General features: G+C 42.8%; 1 pseudogene; it reads left to right on the top strand.

The window, feature by feature from the left end:
• Window positions 1-3,727: 3,727 nt before the first annotated feature.
• Window positions 3,728-10,263, top strand: part of LOC112077413 (amyloid-beta A4 precursor protein-binding family A member 1-like) — a 17,567-nt pseudogene continuing 11,031 nt past the window's right edge.

Raw genomic sequence — 10,263 nt, 5'->3', positions numbered from 1 at the left:
CACCGTCTCCGTTTACCTTGAGACCTATATGAACTACACCAGTCTTTGTACTATAGAGAACTACTGAACTACACCGTCTCTCTGTATCATAGAGAGATATCTGACAGTAACACCGTCTTCTCTGTTACCTTGAGAGACTATACTGAATAACACCAGTCTGTCTGTTACCTATAGGAGCTACTGACTAACCCAGTCTCTCTGTTACTTATAGAGGACATTACTGACACTAACACCAGATCTCTTTACCTATAGAGAGACTTACTGATACACGTCCTCTGTTACCTTAGAGGACTATACTGAACTAAACCAGTCTCTCTTGTTACTATAGAGGAGATCTTACTGAACTACAACCAGTCTCTTCTTTTACTATAGAGAGACTAACTGAATAACACCAGTCTCTCTGTTACCTTATTAGAGAGCTTTACTTGATAACACCAGTTCTCTGTTACCGTTTGAGAGAGATATCTGAAAACCCGTCTTCTAGTTACCTATAGAGAACTATTGAAATCAACCAGTCTCTCTGTACTATAGAGAGGACGATCTGAATAACACCAGTCTCTCTGTTACCATGGGACTTATACTGAACTAACCAGGTCTCTTTTCTATAGGAGAAGACTTACTGAACTAACAACCAGTTCTCTGTTACCTATAGATAGGACTATACTGAAACTACACCCCATCTCTTGTACCCTTATAGAGAGGACTATATGAATACACCAGTTCTCTGCTACCTATAGAGGACATACGAAACTACACCAGTCTCTCTGTTACTTAGTAGGACTTACTGAAACTAACCCAGTCTCTTCTGTTATTATACGAGAGTACACTGAAACTAAACCAGTCTTGTACTTACTACTCATCCAGCACTGCTTAATACTGGACTAACTCAGCAGTTACCATCTATACTGGACAACTGCTAGCGTTACTTGCCTAATATCTGGACTAATAGAGTACTGCTCTAATACTGGACTAACTAGCAGTACTGCTCTATATGGACTAACTCGCGTATGCTTAATACTGGACTAATCAGCGTACTGCTAATATGGACTAATCAGGCAGTACTGACTTATTATGGACTAATCGCCAGCACTGCGCTATCTGACTAACTTCTCTCAGCACTGCTCTATACTGGACTAACTCTCTCATACTGCTGCTATTCACTGGACTATCGCATCTGCTCTAATTACTGGACTAAATCAGCAGTACGCTCTTTAATATGGGACATAATCAGCGTACTGCTCTAATACTGGACTATCAAGCCAGCACTCTCTAATATGGACTAACTCGCGAACTGCTCTATATGGACTACTATCTAGCAGCAACTAGCTGTCTAATAACTGGGACTAACTCAGCACACTGCTCTAATACTGACTACTCATCAGCAGCTGCTCTAATCTGGACTAACTCGCGACTTATACTAGGACTAACTCATCAGTACTGCTCTATACTGGACTAACCTTCTCGCACTGCTAATATGGATACTCTATCAGCACTGCTTAATACCTTGGGATACTCAGCATCTGGCTCTATACTGCTTTAACTCAGCTAAGTACTCTCTAATACTGGACTTACTCTTCGCGTACTGCTCTATACTGGCCTAACTCAGCGTATGCTCTATACTGACTAACTCAGCAGTATTCTTATACTGGACAACTCAGCATACTGCTTAATACTGACAACGCTCATCAGCTGCTTAATATGGAACTAATCTCATCGTACTGCTCTAATACGGAATAGCTTCTATCGCACTGCTCTAAGACTGGACTAATAGTGTACTTGCTCTAATACTGGACTAACTCCTCATCAGTACTGCTTAATACTGGACTAACTTCTCAAGTACTTTGCTTTATAATCGGACAACTCAGCAGTACTGCTTATAATGGACTAACTAGCAGTTACTGCTCTATAATGGACTAACTCAGCATACTGGCTCTAATCTGACTACTCAGCACCTGCTCTAATAATTGGACTAATCGCAATTACTGCTCTATACTGGACTAATCTCTCAGCACTGCTTCTGATTAAGCTCATCAGTAATTGCTCTAACTGGGATACGTCTCTTCAGCCATGCTCTAATTACTGGGATAACTCTCATCAGAACTGCTTCTAATAATGGGAACTCAGCAAGTACTGCTCTAAAACTGGAAAAAAAAAAAAAAACACTGAAAAACTTTTTTTTTTAACCTATTTATCCCCAGCGTATGCTCTATAAATGGACTAACTCAGCCAGTACTGCTTAATACTGGACTAACTCGCAGCTGCTCTATACTGGACTAATCAGCAGCACTGCTATATACTGAGAACTCTCTCATCTGCTCTAACTAATGACTAACTCAGCAGTACTGCTCTAATAATGGACTAACTCATCAGTACTGCTCTAATAATGGACTAACTCAGCAGTACTTGCTCTTAATACTGGACTAACGCAGCACTGCTCTATATACTTGGCTCTAAACTATCAGTACTGCTCTAATAATGGACTACTCAGCAGTACTGCTCTAATATGGACTAACTCAGCAGTACTGCATCTTAATACTGGACTAACTCCAGCAGCACTGCTCTAATACTGGACTAACTCTCATCAGCACTGCTCTAATAACTGGACTAACTCAGCAGTACTGCTACTATACTGAACTAACTCAGCAGTCACTGCCTCTAATACTGACTAACTCAGCAGACTGCTCTAATACTGGACAACTCACCAACTGCCTATACTGGAACACTGCTTCTAATACTGGACTAACTCAGCCAGTAATGCTCTAAAATGGACTAACTCAGCAGTACTCTCTAATACTGGACTAACTCAGCACACTGCTCTAATACTGGACTAACTCTCATCAGCACTGCCTCTAATACTGACTAAATCAGCAGTACTGCTCTAATAACTGAACTAACTCAGCAGTACTGCTCTAATACTGGACTAACTCAGCAGTACTGCTCTAATACTGGACTAATCAGCAGCACTGCTCTATACTGGACTAACTCGCAGTACTGCTCTAATACTGGACTAATCGGCAGTACTTCTCTATAATGGACTAACTCAGCAGCACTGCTCTATATACTGGACTAACTCAGCAGTACTTCTCTAATACTGAACTAACTCAGCAGTACTGCTCTAATACTGGACTAACTCAGCAGTACTTGCTCTAATACTGACTAACTCAGCAGCACTGCTCTAATAAGGACTAACTCAGCAGTACTTCTCTATACTGAACTAACTCCGGCAGTTACTGCTCTAATACTGGACTTAACTCAGCGTACTGCTCTAATACTAACTAACTCGCAGTACTGCTCTAATACTGGACTAACTCAGCAGTACTGCTCTTATACTGGACTAACTCAGCAGCACTGCTCTAATACTGGCAACTCAGTCAAGTACTGCTTAATAGGACTAACTCAGCGTACTGCTCTAATAATGGACTAACTCCAGCGCAATGCTCTAATAATGGACTAACTCAGCAGCACTGCTCTAATAACTGGACTTAACTCAGCGTACTTCTCTAATACTGAATAACTCGAGCCGCATCTAAGCTCGATGCTCATTGCCGTTTTGTCTCTGTCTTTGGTGCTCTGTGTCCCTGTCTGTGTGCTCTGTATACGTGCGTGTGTGTGTGTGTGTTGTGTGTGTGTGTGTGTGTGTGGTGTTGTGTGTGTGTGTGTGTGTGTTGTGTGTGTGTGTGTGTGTGTGTGTGTGTGTGTTGTGTGTGTTTGTGTTGTCTCTAAGCAGATCCAGAGGGAGGCCCAGCCCATGACAGAGGTGGATCTCTTCATCTCCACCCAGAGGATCAAAGTCCTCAACGCGATTCACAGTATCTCTCTCTCTCTCTCTCTCTGTCTCTCTGGTCTCTCTCTGCTCTCCCCTCTCTTCTCTCTGTCTCTCTGTCTCTGTCTCTCTATCTCCCCCCTCTCTCTTCTCTCTGCTCTGTCTCTGTCTCTGTCTCTCTCTGTCTCTCTCTGTCTCTCTCTGTCTCTCTCTGTCTCCTCTGTCTCTCTGTCTCTCTCTGTCTCTCTTCGTCTCTCTCTGTCTCTCTCTGTCTCTCTCTTGTCTCTCTCTGTCTCTCTCGTCTCTCTCTGTCTTCTCCCCCTCTCTCTGTCCTCTCTCTGTCTCTGCTCTTCTCTGTCCTGCTCTTCTCTCTCTCTGTCTCTGTCTCTCTCTCTGTCTCTGTCTCTCTCTCTGTCTCTGTCTTCTGTTCTCTGTCTCTCTCTCTCTGTCTCTGTCTCTCTCTCTGTCTCTCTCTGTCTCTCTGCTCTGTCTCTCTCTCTGTTCTCTGTCTCTCACTCTCTGTCTCTCTCTCTCTCTCTCTCTCTCCTCTTCTCTCTGTCTCTGTCTCTGTCTCTGTCTCTGTCTCGCTCTCGCTCTCTCATTCTCATCATCTCTCATGCATGATTCAAGATATTTTGATGTGCGACCTAATCAAGTGATTGTCATGGATTTTGGGTTGACAATAGTGTGTTGTTGTTATATTATACTGTTAAAATAAGGCTCCATAATTGTACACATGTTGTTGTTCATTAGAGTTGTTCAGTACATTCCATTCTTAGTATAYCTGGTGTAAATTCATCCGGTGTAGTTACGTATAGATTACATTTGGATGACTGTTACAGTGCTATTTGGGTTGTTAATTGGATTCGTTCCGACCTTTCTTGTTAATTATTCTATATTTTTTTGTACTTGATTAATGTTTTGCTGCATTGTTAAGAGCCAGTAACATGAGCGATTTGCTGCACCCGCTATAACACTAAGCTGTGTATACGACCAACACATCTAGCTTTGATTTGAGATGCATCTGCCTACATCTTCATGTGCACTATGTCATAGCAAATGTATTTGGGGCTAATAGCTAGATCGCTAACACAAAATATAATACCCACTGTTAGTAGTCYTGTATTAATATAACAGCTGTTGTAGCCTACTACCTACCTAATGAGTACTCTAGTATATGTACTCACAATGGTCGTTGCGCATTTCGCACTCTGTGTCTCAAAGCCATATCAAATAATATTGGTTGTGAAATAGTTGCAATTGAGCTGAATATTGATACCTACAGAAACCTGAAGACCTTCTACTCTATCTATCTCCAGGAGACCATGATGGACCCCTGACCCTATCACTCATAACCCTTGACCTCAAACCTTCTACTCTATCTATCTCCATGAGGCCATGATGGACCCCTGACCCCTGACCCTATCACTCCTRACCCCTGACACTAACCCTCCTCCTCTATCTTTCTCCAGGAGACCATGATGGACCCCTGACCCCTGACCCTATCACTCCTGACCCCTGACACTAACCCTCCTCCTCTATCTTTCTCCAGGAGACTATGATGGACCCCTGACCCCTGACCCTATCACTCCTGACCCCTGACACTAACCCTCCTCCTCTATCTTTCTCAAGGAGACCATTATGGACCCCTGACCCTATCACTCCTAACCCCTGACCCTAACCCTCCTCTATCTCCAGGAGACCATGATGGATCACACCCTGAGGACCATCTCCTACATCGCTGACATCGGCAACATCGTGGTTCTGATGGCGAGACGCCGTATGCCCCGCCCAGACTCAACGGACAGTGTGGAGGTGTCTGAACCTGACCAGGAGGAAAAACAAAGCCAGTACAAGATGATTTGCCACGTTTTTGAGTCGGAGGATGTGAGGATCTCTCTTTACCCTTACTCTCTAACATCTGTCTAATCATACTCATCTCTAACTCCCTATCTGCGTCCGCTCAACTCCAATATCCCCAATTCCAAAAATCACACCACTACTCTCTCATCTTCTCTCTCTGCTCTCGTCCTCTCTACTCTCTCTACGCTCCTCATCATCCCTCTCTCTCTCCCCTCTTCTCTCTCAATCTCTCATCACCATAACAGAATCTCCTCACGATCTAGTCTTCCATACCTTCAAACCATCTCCCTTCTGCTTCTCCCCTAATATTACTGTCTCTCACTCGCTCTCCATCTCCCTCTCTCATACTCCTCTACTCTCTCCTCTCTTACTCTACCTCTCTTCTCTCTCAATCATCATCATCTCTCTCTTATCCCTAATGATACATCCTACACTACCCTACTATCCATTCTCAATCCTCATCCCTCTCCTCTCTCCTCTTCTCATCCTCTCCTACTCTCCTCTCTCTCCTTTCTCTCTCTCCCTTTCTCCCTCTCTCACTCTCAATTTAATAATTCAAAGGGCTTTGGCCAGGGAACTGTTAACATTGCACAAAGTCGTAGTAGATAGCTATACCAAAAGTGCCAATAAATAATAAAAATAATGAACAGTAACATTACACTCACAGAAGTTGCAAAAAGATACATTACAAATGTAATGTTAATGATTATATCAGTGTTGTAACGAGTAAATGGTTCTCTCTCTTCCATCTCTCTCTCTCTCTCTCTCTCTATCGTCCTCGTCACTCCGCTTTTCTCTTTCTCCTTCAATTACCATCTCTCTCTTCTCTCTCTCTCATCTGTCTCTCTTCTCTCTCTCTTTCCTCCTTCTCTCTCCTTCTCCCCTCCCTCTCTCTCTCTCTTCCTCTCTCTCTTTCTCTCCTCTCTCTCTCAATTTCAATTCATCAAGGGGCTTTATTGCATGGGAACATTGTAAATTCCCAAGCAAGCAGATGGTCTCTCCCTCTCTCTCTCTTCCTCCTTCTCTCTCCCTTCTCCTCTCACTCTCTTTGCACTGAAAAAGTTTCAAATAGATAAAGACATTTCAAGTTATTTATCCTATGTACGTGTTTTAGCATGTGCAAATAGTTAGTACGAATAGATAGGAAAGATAAATAAACAGATCATAGGTTGTATTTACAATGCTTGTTTGTTCCACTGGTAGGCAACCCTTTTGTCATGGCAACAGGCCACAAATCTTGCTGCTGTGATGGAACACTGCGGTATTTCACCTAACAGATATGGGAGTTCATCAATCTTTGATTTGTTTAAAAATTCTTTGTTGGTCTGTGTGATCTGAGGGAAATATGTATCTCTAATGTGGTCATACATTGGGCAGGAGGTTAGGAAGTGCAGCTCAGTTTCCACCTCATTTTGTGGACAGTGTGCACACAACCTGTCTTCTCCCGAGAGCCAGGTCTCTCAATAGCAAGTCTATGATCACTGAGTCTGTACATAGTCAAGGATTTTCTTAATTTTGTGTCAATCACGGTGTTCAGGTATTCTGCCACAGAGTACTCTCTGTTTAGGGAGAGATAGCGTTCCAATTTGCTCYGTTTTTTTGGTTGATTCTWTACAGAGTGTCAAATAGCGATCTTTTTGCTTTCTCATCATTTCGTTGAGTCTAAATGTGTTTCTGTCCTGGGGTTCTGTGGGGTCTGTTTGTGAAGAGTCCCAGAACCAGCTGGCTGAGGGGACTCTTCTCTAGGCTCCTCTGTCTGTAGATGAGGGCTTTGTGGTGGACTGTACATCTTTTTTTGAATGGATGTTGATAACTAGTGGGTGTAGTTCTACTTCTGTTCTGCTGGCATTGTTTGAGGTTTGCGTTGTACACAAAGTATATTTTTTGCAGAGTCTCAATTGTGTGTGTGTCCCATTTAGTGAATTCTTGGTTGGTGAGTGGACCCCAGACCTCACAACCATAAAGGGCAATGGGTTCTATAACTGACTCAAGTATTTGTAGCCAGATCCTAATTTGGATGTTGAGTTTTATGTTCCTTTTGATGGCATAGAAGGCCCTTCTTTGCCTTGTCTCTSAGATCGTTCACAGCTTTGTGGAAGTTACCTGTGGTGTTGATGTTTAGGCCGAGGTAGGTATCAGTTTTTTGTGTGCTCTAAGGCAACGGTGTCTAGATGGAAATTATATTTGTTGTCTTGGCTACTAGACCTTTTTTGGAACACCATTATTTTAGTCTTACTGAGATTTACTCTCAGGGCCCAGGTCTGTCAGGGTCCAGGTCTGTCAGGTCCAGGTCTGGCTGAATCTGTGCAGAAGATCTAGGTGCTGCTGTAGGCCCTCCTTGGTTGGTGACAGAAGCACCAGATCATCAGCAAACAATAGACATTTGACTTCAGATTCTAGTAGTGTGAGGACGGGTGCTGCAGACTGTTCTAGTGCCCTCGCCAATTCATTGATATATATGTTGAAGAGGGTTGGGCTTAAGCTGCATCCCTGTCTCACCCCTCGGCCCTATGAAAAGAAATGTATCTGTTTTTTGCCAATTTTAACCGCACACTTGTTGGTTGTGTACATAGATTTTATAATGTCATAATCTTTCCTCCAACCAAATTGTCCATCAATTGGTATAGCAGACCATCATGCCAAATTGAGTCAGAAGCTTTTTTTTAAATCTACAAAACATGAGAAGACATTGCTTTTGTTTTGTTTTGTTTGTTTGTCAATAAGGGTGTGCAGGGTGAATACGTGGTCTGTCATACGGTATTTTGGTAAGAAGCCAATTTGACATTTGCTCAGRACATTGTTTTCACTGAGGACATGTTGGAGTCTACTCTTGATGATACTGCAGAGGATTTTTCAGAGATTGCTGCTGACGCATATTCCACTGTAATTATTGGGGTCAAATTTGKCTCCACAACTGTGGATTGGGGTGATCAGGCCTTGGTTCCAAATATTTGGAAAGATGCCAAAGCTGAGTGTAATGTTAAAGAGTTTAAGAATAGCCCATTTGAATTTGTGGTCTGAATATTTTATCATTTAGTTTTGCATACCATCAACCCCACAGCGTTTCGGCTCTCGCTCTCAGCTCTGATCAGTGAGAACAGTTCTTCAGAAACAAGTGGGGACACAGAGAAAATGAAAGCACATAATCCTCATCACATATGAACAGTTCTGTCCTGACTTGGTTAAATAAAGAATAAGTCTGTACTGTAAGAGGTTATTCTGATAGCCCTTGATGATATCTGTAGCAGATAACGTGGGGAAAAAGTGATTTGAATACCACTGGCCGATTTTGCAAAGGTCTTTTTTGAGCAATAGAAATGCAAATTAAATTACTAAAAATCATGATCAATTGATTTTCTGGATTTTTTGTTGAAGTGTACCTGTGATAGAAAATTACATAAGAACCTGCTACATGCTTTGTGAAGTAGGAAAAAACTGGCAAAACGGCAGTGATCAAGATACTTAATCATCACCCACTGTAAGAGTATAGGATCAAAATATCTGTTTTTTTTTATCCACTTTTTAGAATAAAAAGCAAATACTATGATTCTTCGGAGGAGACTATGATTGTAAAGGTGCTCTGCCACTTCCTGGTTGCTTAAAATTCAAATTGTTTGGCTAATTTCAGTTTGTGTGACAAACAAGAAATGTATAGTATAAGAGATAATTGTACCTTAAACCGCTGTGAAATATCTTGTCAATAATCAAAAAATATGGTATTGTTCAAGCTGTTGAAGCTGGTGTAATAACCAATAAGAACGGGAAGCAAATGAAATAGGTGCACAAATAACAGATCTACTGCTTCTTAGACTTGCTGTTCAATGAGGATGACAGATCATAACTCAACATTTCTATGTGAATTTGTTCGTGTTGCCAAGAAGTTACATATTGCGAGCTTTAAATGATCCCTTTTTAAATGATCCCTTTCCTTCCTCTCCTCTCTCTCTCCTCCTTCCCTCCTCTCTTCTTCCCTGCTCTCTCCTATCTTCTTCTCTCCTCCCTCCTCCATCTTTCTCTCTCTCTCTCTCCCTCTCTACCTTATTCCTGCCCTCCATCTCTTCCTCTCTCTCCCTCTATCTTCTCTCACTTTCCCTATCCCTCGCCCCCCCCCCCTTCTCCCTCTCCAGGCCCAGCTGATAGCCCAGTCTATAGCCAGCCTTCAGTGTGGCGTACCAGAGTTCTTGAGGCTAACGCGCATCAACCCAGAGGACTTGAGCCAGAGGGAATACAGTGATCTGCTCAACACTCAGGACATGTACAATGATGACCTCATACTCTCTCCAGTTGAGAACTGCAAAGACGTGAGTCTGTCAGTCACTGAGCATACACACACACACACAACACACAACGCAACACAGACACGACACCACACACAAACACACACAACCACAGACACAGACACACCACACAGAAACATTTATTGGTGTGCCCCTCCAGGTTACATTAGAAGCAGAAGGGTGACCATTCTGGCGTGTGATTGTGGAGAGTGGGTGGGGCTCCATCCTGCCACAGTCATCATCGCCAACATGATGCAGCTGGTCCATCTGAGAAGTCTGTCGTCTGAACATCGGAACAGACTCATGTCTATCAACGGGACCAGTCTGTAAGGACTACCCTTGTCTACTGCAGACTAATCA

The sequence above is a fragment of the Salvelinus sp. IW2-2015 genome, unplaced genomic scaffold (genome assembly GCF_002910315.2).
Source record: "Salvelinus sp. IW2-2015 unplaced genomic scaffold, ASM291031v2 Un_scaffold4539, whole genome shotgun sequence".
Classification (NCBI taxonomy): domain Eukaryota; kingdom Metazoa; phylum Chordata; class Actinopteri; order Salmoniformes; family Salmonidae; genus Salvelinus; species Salvelinus sp. IW2-2015.
This window is presented reverse-complemented; position numbering and strand designations above follow the sequence as displayed.